At 37.9% G+C, this 10,536-nt stretch overlaps 1 long non-coding RNA gene across 3 annotated transcripts; it reads right to left on the reverse strand.

Annotated features, from left to right (window-relative positions):
• Positions 1-3,474: 3,474 nt before the first annotated feature.
• Positions 3,475-7,035, reverse strand: LOC146688889 (uncharacterized). 3 transcript variants are annotated; one of them, XR_014916054.1, is made up of 7 exons: positions 6,219-7,035; positions 5,932-6,061; positions 4,308-4,439; positions 4,091-4,190; positions 3,913-3,972; positions 3,733-3,823; positions 3,475-3,566 (listed from the first exon to the last, which is right to left on the reverse strand). It is a non-coding gene; the product is annotated as an uncharacterized LOC146688889 (long non-coding RNA). The 3 variants fall into 3 exon arrangements; XR_014916055.1 differs by having other exon boundaries at positions 5,937-7,033; XR_014916053.1 differs by having other exon boundaries at positions 3,476-3,566; positions 5,932-7,032.
• Between the last annotated feature and the right edge of the window lie 3,501 nt (positions 7,036-10,536).

The raw sequence follows: 10,536 nt of genomic DNA on the forward strand, positions 1-10,536 counted from the left end.
ACGTCAAAGAGCGAAGACGAGATTTAATTTGTTGACTATTGCCACCAATCTCCTTTAAACGGCTTTTAATTGATAACGGCAAGGGAGAGTGGTGAACTTTAAATAGACATTCTAATTATCGGCTTTAAGAAGCAGGGGCTTTTTGGGAAATGTTATGGCATTTGGAATGGGATTAATGGGCGAGCAAGGCGCTGGCCACCCCGCAGCTAAATGACATTAAAGAGAGAGATGAGTGGTGCCGCTGAAGGGAGCAAACCCACTAGTCACAGGAGCCAGGGCGCCCACTGCCTTGGGCACACACACCGTGGGGTAACGTGGAAGGGAGAAGGAGGAGGAGGAAGAGGGAGGGGAGTAGGGGGGTATCACATTATCTAGTTCTCAAGATTTCACCCCACACGGATACAGACACCGAGACAGTTAGGACCATCCTTCACTAATGTAATATTCCTATGCAGATGAAGAGAGATCATTTGTGAAAGGTGCATGACTGGAAATTAGCATGAATACAAAAGGTAGCTTATTTCTCTCTCTCTCTCTATATATATATATATATATATATAGAGAGAGAGAGAGAGAGAGAGAGAATTGCCACTGATGGTTTTACCAGAAAGTGTAAATTTATTATGATTTTTGCCTGAGAGTCTGTGTACTGCAGAGCTGTTGCTAACTAAAGACCAGAGCTGGTTCCAGGTGACTCATGTTTTCCAGTTTGGTCAGAAGAGCTGATGGTGCGAATCTGAAAATGCAACAGGCTACACGGCTGCTTTAGGCAGGGGAATTGTGGAGCTGGGTGAGGTAGCAAGTAAAAGAGGTGGTAGTGATGAGTGGCGCAGGGAAACAAGGAGTTAAATCAGAAGTAGAGGTCACTGCCACAGCTAGTCCAAAGTCCATCATTTCATGAATTCTTCCATCCACGCTGACAGTCTCCTGTTACGTATACTTGACAGTGTTGTGCTACAGCAGTCGCTGCGCTTAATGATAAAACTGAAAAATCTTTAAAACATAGAATTTCATAAAGCTGTAATTCAGAGCTGCTGGCACTGCTTTTACATTTTGACTTCATGTCATCTGAGCTCTTAAAATGTTTTGCGGATGAAATGGCACAATGCTCTTTTGAATCACCTGTTCTAAAATTGTATTTTGACATATTGTTAAACGGCAAAACAAATAAAACTAAAGGCTTCCAGACAAAGGGGTTATTATGAGCAATCTAAGTAAATCAGTGCAGCTGAAATAAAGTGGTACCTAACAAGTTAGACTCAATAATGTCTTAATACTTGCCTTAAAGAATGTAATAGGCCTAACTAATTCAGCCTTAGTAGAGCTTAGTGGTCTTGCTGGGTATTCCAGACAGAGATCTCAGTCCCCTGTGGTTTCAAACTGAACGCCCAGGGTTTGCAAAGGCCAGGAGATGACCAGCAGCCCTGATGGATCAGCTGACACTGAGATGGGGCCTCAGGGTTGAAAATGCATCATGTTGGTGGGATTGACACTAAGCTCAGATAAGACTCAGTTAAGATGGACTCATACTCACTGTGTTTTATTCAGCACACAGTACTATGAAGGGCAACATGCAGACATATTATAAATGCGTAAAGAATCTGGCCTGGTGGTCCAGACTGTTCACCTGGTTGTCTCAAACATGCATATGTAGGAAGCCAACTGGAGTGGGTATGTGGGCATATGATGACTAACAAGACTAATTCACGCCTGTATTAATATGTATTTCCTTTCAGTTCCCCTTGTGTCTTGAACTGTTACTTTACATTAAAAAAAACATTTAACGTAGCCAGAAATAGATTTCTTTAAATTAAAAATGCCATTACATTTTAACAAGGTATCGAAAAAAGAAAAGGAAGGGTATCGACTAAATATATGTTTCTGTATATACTGTTTAGTGTTTCAGGCTTACTTTGCCATGTGCCCTAATGCACTTCAAGGCCATCATGGATGCTGGCTTTTGATTAGTAAACTGATAAAAAGCCAAATGGTCTTTCTCCTCTTTACCCCCAAAAGACAGTTTTCCTTCCCACCTTACAAACAACTTTGTGCCCAGAGCAGTCGGTGGTGTGTCTAGATGTTGTTTATATGTATTTTTCTTTGCATGTAGCTTTAACTTGTATTCGTGAATCCAGCGATTATACTTATTCACCCACTTCCTGTGAGTGTGTCTGAGTTCGTGCAAGGATTTTCATGCAGAATCACGTCTGTTTTTAATGCAGTGTTGCCTGAGGGCCTGAAGATCATGGCCATTTAATATTATTTTTTAGCCTCAACCTTTTGCAAAGAGACTTCTGTAGATTCACTAATCCTTTAATGATATTATGGGCTGCAGCTGAAATCCCCAGATTCTTTGCAATTCTGCACTGAGAAACGTTACATTCTTAAATTGTTTGTCTGCGCACACGGTCTTTCATAAAGAAGTAAGCCCCTTCACATCTTTACTCTGTGAAAGTCTCAGCCTCTCTCAGCTTATATTTTTACATGTTACTAAGATAATTATGTGTGATGCGTACCACTACACTGTAAAAAAAAATCTGTCAAATTTACGGTAAAATACCGGCAGCTGTGGTTGCCAGGAATATACCGTGTAAAAAATGTGGAATCTGTAAAAGACAATACGGTATACTGGTTTTGTAACCCTAATTTTTAAGGTAGACAACGTATTATTTTACCAAAATCATGATAGAAAAAACCAAATATATTTGTCAATTATACAGCAATTTAATGTAAAAAATGTAACTTTCCATAGCTTTTTACGGATATTTGCAGTAAAAAAAAAAGTAATAATATAATAATATTTACAGTAATTTGTTGTTAATTTAACAGTAATAGGATAGACCCTATTATTGTAAATAACTGTAAAAATAACAGAAATATGTTAAACCTTATTAAAACCTTTGACAGTAAAAAACACAGTGAAATTGTATAACAAATTACAGCATTTTATTTTGACCAGATACATTTTACGGTAAATTCCTGGCAACCACAGCTGCCGGTATTTTACCGCTAAAAATACAGTACAATATGAGGAACATAAATGGTTTACCGTACATTTTACATTTGCAACCGCTAAATATAGAAAAATCTAAAGATGCTCATATACAACCAAGGTAGAGAATATTACTGATAAACAATGAGAAAATTTGACATACCATTTGAAAACAGACTAAACATATTATTTTCTCTATTCCTACAAAACAGCATAGATCTTGAGAATACAGCATGTGTCCATATATATGGCTGGTAATCCATGGAGGAATGAATAAACATGAAACAAAATATTACCTGCCCCTGACCTATCAACAGTAATGAGTCACTGGGTCCTGCCTTGGTGAAGGAAAGGACTCGGTGGAGTTTCTAATGCGCATGGTGTTGAAGATACAAGCTCTGCAGGAGTACTTCAATGTCCATCAGGAGTTCACTTTGGACTGGCAGGATCCCCTCTGCAGCAAAAAAAATGGACAAAGTTTGATCAGTGCTTGATCACTTCCAGCCGCCATCATTTCTGCCAGAAGACTCATTGGGTGCAACGAAGCTTTCATTGTGGACTGGCTAGATACCTTCTGCATTCAGAAGGAAAACAAGAAGGGCATACACCATAAACAATAATAACTGACAAAAATAATGAGACAAGAAATTAAAGTAACAAAATAAGTGCAAATCAAGTTTCCCTGTGTTACAGTGTAGCTGAATGTTTTTCAACAATTTGATTTACGGTAAAACACATACCAAATATTTCCAGCCAAGGTTTGTTTCAATCTTCAGCATTTTTTTCCTGCCATTGTCTTGAAACTGTTTCATCTGTCTCTCTCATTTGATGCTGTTTACAAAAACAAAACAGCAATATTGTAAAGGGAAAAAGGAAAATTAATTTAATGGAAAAAAAAAGATTATGACCTGAAATCTCACCATTTCCTGAGAGTCACAGGTCCTTTGAGTATCCTTATGGTTTCTGCTCAAATTCAGTGTCTGAAAAGGGCAGGAACAAAACAAACCTTTTTAATCATAATAAAGACAAAATAAGATTTAGAGACAGACGACAAAGAAATGTGTAAAATATCTTCTTGAATCTGTTTACTTTACTAACCTTGAAAGAGACTCTTGGGTCTTAGCTGTGCCACCACCCTTAAACCTTAAAACAGATGGAGACGATATGCTGGCCTGGCTTGAAATTTCCATATTTGGTGCTGTAAAACAATATCACAAACAATAGATTAATTGTACTTTTTGGACCTTGGCCAAAGCATAATAGAAAAAACAGAAAGTCCTTCATGGCTATTGTGCAATGAAATCATAATACTTACTGGTTTGTTTCTCAGATGTCTCCACTCCTAATGATTGTAGTGCCTCCAGTACAATTTCAAGGATTGAGGCAGACAGGTCCGGCAGCACCTTAGTAATGGAACTCCTTATGCTGCCCCCCATTTCCAAGATGTCTGATAAAAGAATGTGAATAAAGGTCAATTTACACCAAGTGGTACCTTTGGTCTTAAAATATGAAGCTGATCTTGCTTGATACTACACTTTTATACAGTGTTTCGTAAGTACCAAACTAACAGCACCATTATTGTGACAGCACACTGTGTTTCAATGGAACCATTTGGTACCCATACTTCATGTAAGATGTTAATGGATAGAAATCAATTAAGTCAATGGGTTTTGACCAAAAAAATCATTTTATTTAAAACAGCTTACTATCACTTATGTCACACAGAACATCAGCAGGAGGCTCAGTAGAGGGCTCTTCTGATTTCTGCCACAGATCAGACTCTAGCAGACATCTCAAAGTCTCTCTTAAAGGCACATAATAGGCAAACCTATCTTTTCTGTTTTCATCTCTCCCTAAAAATATTTTCTTTGGTTCCGCATAGTTGAAGGCTTTTTTAAAGATCTGAGCTCTGGAGTGCACTGTCCTCAATGGCCCGGTATGACATGCAGAAAAAAGATCATAGCTTTTGACAGACTCACAGACTTTGTTGATGTCCTCCTCTGATAATGATGTGTCATCTTTTAACAGTGATGCAAGTTTACCCAAACTGTATGTCTGTCCCAACTCATGCATGTTCTGCATTTCCTCTACAATGTTCTGTATGGTTGAAGCAGGCAGTAGAAACTGACCCTGCAATTTTAAGTAGAATAGTGAAACGTTTCTCAGAAAAAGATCACAGAATTCAGGGGGCATTTCCATGTTATCTTCATGTGTAATAGACTGTGCAGCAGGCTCGGAAATCAAGGGTACAAAGTCATCTGATGTGGTTGGAACAGATGATGATTGACATGCAGACTCTCTATATAAATCACCAATGCTGCTGTCTGAAAACTCTGTGTTTACGTGACATGTGAGCAGTAAAAGATGATTTAACTCTAAAGGTATTTGTGCATCCTCTTACTGGACAAGTGACCACGTGTCCTTCCACAATATGGCTCTTCAGATGAGCTATTAACTCTTTAGAGTTCTGACACTGACGTTCACACATCGCCATTGCACATGTAAACGAAGAAACCACCACCACACCAGTGACATGGGTGGGGGCAGTGTCTTCGGTAAAAATGAGCCTTAAACGCGCCATACCTGGTGTATGTCTGCTTGCAGCCTGCTTCAATACACCGAAAGAAACTACGTGGCTCATTCCGATGCAGTTTACAATGAAGCACGTAGCCCCTTGATGACTGAACTACCTTACCACAGAAATTACACGTTAACATAACTCCATGTACTTTGGTAATTCCTCCCTAGCGAATTAAGCACGCCATATACAGAAACTAATCCAGAGCAATGCTTCCCTCGCAACAGTAATGCTAACTCAACTCACAAATGCTAACTAAATTCACAACCTCACTCATAAAAAACGAACTGCTAAAATTATCTATAAACGCTGGGCTGGTGGATTTTTATAACAGAGATAACTTGAAGTTGCATGTACTCACCTCACCTCGAACTAATTGTAAGCTGCCAGGATGTCTACAAATTCCGAAGATGCTGTGGTCCAAGCAGCAATAAATGGCGCTAATATACGAGTTCAAAACTGTGTCCGTTAGCGAAGCCAACTTGAGTCTCCTGCATGAAAAAAAGAGCGGTTGGCACACAGCTCAGCAGCGCGCCGCGCTATTGGTCATTTTCAGGTGACGTCATCCCGCAATGTAACGTCGCTCTTTGTTTCTTTAGGAGGTTCGATCAGAAGTCACGTCTGCAGACCGCTGCAGCCACGTCTTACCTTGCTTCCCCTTTTTTTGGTGAAATGGTTCGCTCATACTGCACAATGTTGCTACCAGATTTTTTTTCTCTGCAATTCGAACGTAAAACGTCTGTACACAGTTTACCAGCAGTTTAGCTACCAATCAACAGCGATCACACAAATTCAAAATTTAAGGCCGACCCACTTAAGGTGGTCTGATAATATGGCGTGAAACACAACAACATAAAGTTGTTTTAAAATAATAATTAAAAAAGATTATTGAAATCAATTTTATTCACAACCATAAACTTTATTTTTAACATCTTCTTTTGCTGTTGATTTTTTTATCAGAAGGTTAACAATGATATACTGCAGGCCTAACTTTTAATCTGTATATCAGTATCTGAATTTTAAAATAAAAAAATACTATCAGTTTTATTGTCTTTCACTGCTGATATTTGCTTTTTTTTAATGGTATGTACTGGTTGTATTATTACGGTGGACCCTATTTTTTAACATCTTGTTTCTGTAAAAATGAATGTTTTTGTTTGCTTAAAAATCTACAGCTTTATACTGTGAATTCCAATGTGCACAACCCCAAAAGATGTAGTTTTACTCAAATAATACCGTAAAATCAAAGTTTTTCAGACATTTTCAACATTACAATATGTAATTGTAAAATGTATGCATATTTATTTGTTTTCACAGAAAATATTTATAATTTCAACATTTTATTACAGTAAAAAACAAAGTTTTATCCAGTCTCACAATTAACGGTTATTCAATCTATTTAATACAGTAAAAGGAAGTTTTTGGTTTTACGCTCCATTACCGTTGGAATTTGACGGTGTTTTGCTGTATATTTTACTGACTTTTTTTACAGTGTAGGTAATGTAAGCGTTAAACAAACTTTACATTTTTTGTTAAACATCTCGATTTATTAAATATAACATTTTGTTGATGTCAAATGTAAAAGCGCTCATGATGAAAAACAATAACATTTATTAGTTTCAACAGTTAATATGTTCCCTATCCCTAATGATTTGCAAATAACTGCAATCATTTTAGTTCAAATTTGACACAAAGTTTTTAGGCGTTTTTTGAGTTTTAAAAAATTATATATATTAGGAACCAGTACCAGATGTCATAGCATTTTTTTTTTACCTAAGGTTAAACCTTCAAAACAGAGGGTATAATGCTCCAAACACTGTGGTACAATAAAAGTAACAAACTTAATCCATAATGCCATTTTTAAAGTTTTAAATTGGAATTAATTCCATGCTTGATGACAGCGTGTGAGTTCCAACTCTGGATCTGAAAATCATCTCTATACAAAAGCACATTAAAAGGAGCGAACCACAGACTAATCTTTTCTGAAACATAGCCAGCAGGGGTAATTTCTTGAAGGCCTGATCTGTGTGAAGGTCCAGACTTGGCCTGAGGATCTCACTTTGGCTGGCCCCGGGCTAGAGGATGAGAACCTGGGGAGAGTTGAGATGAGGCTGTCACACTTCCTATAGATCAGTCATTATCACTAATCCAGTCACAGCGCTGGGATCAGCACCAGGCCCATTCATCTAGAACCGTCATTAAAGAGCTAAATGAGAGCTGCCTTTGCTAATGAGGTAATGAGAATTTCTATGTGAGTGTGTGTGTGTGTGTGTGTGTGTGTGTGTGTGTGTGTGTGTGAGAGAGAGAGAGAGAGAGAGACGGTGAAAGAGTGAAAAAGGCACTAAGACAAAAGACACAGACATTAACAGATTAGAAATCTGTACAAAATAATAATAATAGTAATAATGAGCTGATTTAGAAGAAAAGACTTTACTGAGTCATCCTGGCGTGTGTGCGAATCAATTTGCAGCTCTCCCATCAGAGGGCTCTTATCATTCACCCACCTCACCCACAGTTCTGTTTACTCTCTCTCGCCACAAGTAAACAAAAGCCAGAGTTGTACTTGTTCGCAATAGCTCTTTAATTTGACACAGCCCCGGATGCATGTATGCAGCTGTTTTCTTCTGTTAATTGCAATACCACCAGGGTAAACATTATTGTCCTATGAGTTATATTCCAGCCCAAAACAAAGCCTTGCATAAGCTGTGTGAAGTGGGGATGCCGTGCTTTGCTGTGTGACACAAATCAATTATTTATGCCTATGAAGCTCCAAAATATTTATCTTGCCTCACGGTATACAAGGCTGAGGCCTCTGAAAACAAATAGACGTTTATATCAAAGGCACACGGGTGTAAACAGCCGAGTGGAAAGACAATGTACGACCACCCGAGGGAGGCGGTGACGCTCGGCGAGAGAAGTTCGGGAAAAGCCTGTCGCTAACTGACAAATGCACATCAAACAAACGGCACATTAACAAAGTTCGTATAGGCTCGTAAAAAAAATGTTTTTAGCACTGATATTAAACATAGATGATGGTTAAATGTTGATATTACATGGGAGATCCTACTACTGTGGTCAGGTTATAATTACGCAAGACAAAAACACATAAAGTGGAAGCGTAAACAAGCTATGATCACCCAGTACAGGACTGGGGTGGTCTGAAACACACATGGTTACATTAATACAAATGATAGATGAGAAATGTCTCAAGCCCATATGGATCAACTATGTAAACAGTAATAATTCTTTGTAAATATTCAGTTATGGAAAACACACACAAATCAAACTGTTTGCAAGCTGCAAAATAGATTCGAAATACATCTGGGGAAAAAATTTGAGAGTGGAAATATTTTTTTCTCTTTGCCTGATTGCGTGATTCAGGTGAAGCAGACAAACCGTGTGGCTAAAAAGGGGTGAAAAGACCATTTGCTGCATGGGAGATTTAAAGCTCCCCAGTCATGCCATATCGCTGCCTTCACACGCCGTCTTTTGAGCTGTAAATGAACACTATCTTAAGAAGATGGAATTGCAAAGTTTCAGTTGTGAATTAACCTGTTAGCACCAGGGGTTAAAGTGGTAAGAAAGGATCTGGAACTGCCTTCGGCACCTTTAGTTAATCATTGAATCTGATATGCATAATGCTGTCGAGGGAGTTAATTTTTCTGTGTGCAGTGATTCGGTGTTGCTTCCAGCTGGCAGCATCAAGATACTTGCTTAGGAAGTACTGGCATCCCAGGGCACACTTACATCCTCAGCAAATCCTTTTTCCACCCTGAGCAAATCCTTTTTCCTTCTCATCACTGTGATGTGTTCATCGTGCAGATGTCAATAAAGTTGTGGTCTCTGTACTTTAAGCATCTAGGTACTCCTACTAAAGAGGACCAAGCATAAATTGAGTAATTTGTAATACAGCTTTTCAAACATCTCAACAAATATTAAAAGAACAGAAAGGAAGAGATGAGATGAGATGAGAGATTATTTCAAAAGTGAGGACTAGTCAGAAAGTCACATGTGGTAAACAGTAAGTTATAATCTTATATAAAAATGTCCCAATTTCTAACAAACTATACAGTTATATATAGAAGTTATATGTTTTTTTTTCATGATGTGAAATGTCTTGCAAATTAAATTTAATTATACTAATCCTTTATTATTGAAAGGCTGTATGAAAATACTACATAGTTTAGTGCCTTTTAGCAGAGGTTAGTTTGCAGCTTTTGGGTGAAGTTTACAGTAATGTGCTGTGCTGTGCTGGAACAAGCTGTGGTGTTCATTGTCAATGTAAGGTCACAACAAGTGTAGCAGACATCAATTAAGATGCTGATTAGATTCACTCGACAAATCTTTTATACTAGATTTACAGCATTTTAGCATCTGCTTATATCTTGCTAAATTCAGTTAGCTAAATCAGAAAGCAGTGATTCTCAGAGTAGCAGCACATTCCAGCTGATTACAGTCTGTACACAAAGAAAAAAAACTCCTGCCGTGCACAATGAAAATTATTGTGACTTATTTCTAAGTGATTATTTTCCCCACGCAGCATCACTATACCCCATCTTGGGCTTTCCCCACCTGGTAAATCCCACCAGTTACCACCAACTGCTCCTTCCACAACTTTAACTGAAAGTAACTGGTGTAAAGTCACAAGTTCAATAAAAGTTATGGACAAACAATAGAAATATAGCCAAAGGGAATAGAAAATGGTAAAACAGAGAAGTAATGATCATTTATCATAATACTAAATTGAAGTGGCTGAATGAATAACCCTAACTAAAACATAGATTTACTATTTTCTGTTGTTGGTGGTGTTTTTGTGTCTTTTTGTGCACATATGTGTTTTTTTTAGATAACAGTTGGCCCCCAACCCTAATGATTCCCTACTGATTGGCATAGCAACTATTTAAAGCGGTGAATAAAGGGTTGAAATAGCAATAAAATAGTATAAATAGTTCAGATTAATATTATA

The sequence above is a fragment of the Copadichromis virginalis genome, linkage group LG17, assembly GCF_057382275.1.
Source record: "Copadichromis virginalis isolate Kocher_CV1m ecotype Utaka linkage group LG17, C_Virginalis_male_GT1.1, whole genome shotgun sequence".
Classification (NCBI taxonomy): Eukaryota; Metazoa; Chordata; class Actinopteri; order Cichliformes; family Cichlidae; genus Copadichromis; species Copadichromis virginalis.